Here is a 1,716-nt window from a genome sequence, read left to right as displayed (position 1 = left end):
CCAGAGTTCTGAATCTTCGGTCTCCCCACTGCAATCCACCACAGTTCCCCTAAGGTTGTAGACATAGACCAACCATTTTCCCTACAACTATCTGTCCATATTTATAACATAGTTGCCCCTTCTTTTTCTGAAAATCCTCTAGTCTCCTCCAAGCCACTCATAACATCATAGCTCCCTCCATTATGTCCTGTTCCTTTCCCTTCTCTCTCTCTGGATGTTGATGGAGCTGGAGTTCAGAATCCTCTTATCTTCATCCTATCACTTCTACCCCACTGCAAGTATGAATCAAAGTAGTTAGTTTTTTAGACAGAAGCTTAGGTTTCTGCACATTTCAATTATATTTAGTGACCTTTATACTAGATGGTTTTACTTGAATGTGGAATATAAGTAAATGAAATATAAGTACTTGCAAAAAATTAAGTAAATAACGCGAGTACACAAACTAAGTTTTTGTGAGAGCTGTGGTTATGGTGAGGAAACACAATTTTGGTGGTGGGTGCTATTTGGAACTGTACCCCTCTAATTTTTGAAACCATTGTTAAATCAATACTAAAAATAAAAAAGAAATAATAACAATATAGCATAAAAATTGAGTTGGGGACAAGGGAGACAGCAGAATGGTTGTATAAAAATATTTCATGCTTGAGACTTCAAAGTCCTAGGTTCAATCTTCAGCCAGCATCACCATAAGTTATATCTGAGCACTGCTCTGGCATCTCTCCCTCTCTGATTAAAATAAAATAAATAACTCTTATTAAAGAAGGGCAACTGGATGTGAGCAGTCATCTATATGTGAAGATGCTGGAAAGAGGGAGGAAAATTGGAAGGCAGCTTACTAGTACTGCAGTTACAGGAGGTCCAGGGCTCCATCCCTGGCACTACACTAATGAAATCCCAAAACACAGTGTTCAAGGGCAGATGCTGTTAAGGGCTACATAAAGTAGTGTCATTTCTAGAAAGTTTAAAAACTTGTGCACACAATTAGGTGAACTGTTTATGAATACACACAGATGTGGCAGAAGTCAACACACATGCTTGCTATTTAGAAGCCAAGAGAAAGGATTTAGAAGGTCCACATCTAATTAGTATTATTTTTTTCCCACCAGGGTTATCACTGGGCCTCCATGCCTGTACAATGACTCCATTGCTCCATGTGACCACCACCCCCCTTTTTAATGATCGAAACAGAGAGAAATTAAGAAGGGAAGACAAACACACAAACACACACACAGAGAGAGAGAGAGAGAGAGAGAGAGGGAGAGGGAGAGGGAGAGAGAGAGAGAGAAAGTCCTGTAGCACTGTTCCACTACTCATGAAGCTTCTCCCTTACAGTGGGGATCAGGGCTTGAACCTAGGTCCTTATACATGGTAATATGTACGTTTAAGCAGGTCTCTTATTCCTTAAACTGGGGATACATACATAGGTATATAACTGTGTGGTTATTTTATGTGAAATATATTTTGTACCATTCTGACGGAAAAAATCAGAATATCTCTCTGGTTTTCTAGTTCCCTCTTTCTCTCTAGCATCTTCACAGATGACTTGACATGCCAAGGGCAAGTACTGCTTCAAACTCTGGAGCCAACTTCCTAGTCTCAAATTTCAACTCTGTTATTTGCTATCTGGGTGCTATCTGTAAAATGGGGATTAATACAACTCATTTAATAGGGTCTTTTATAAGTTTATAGTAAAATACATGTAACTGTGCCTAGGAC

Source organism: Erinaceus europaeus, chromosome 19, assembly GCF_950295315.1.
Source record: "Erinaceus europaeus chromosome 19, mEriEur2.1, whole genome shotgun sequence".
Lineage (NCBI taxonomy): Eukaryota > Metazoa > Chordata > Mammalia > Eulipotyphla > Erinaceidae > Erinaceus > Erinaceus europaeus.
This window is presented reverse-complemented; position numbering follows the sequence as displayed.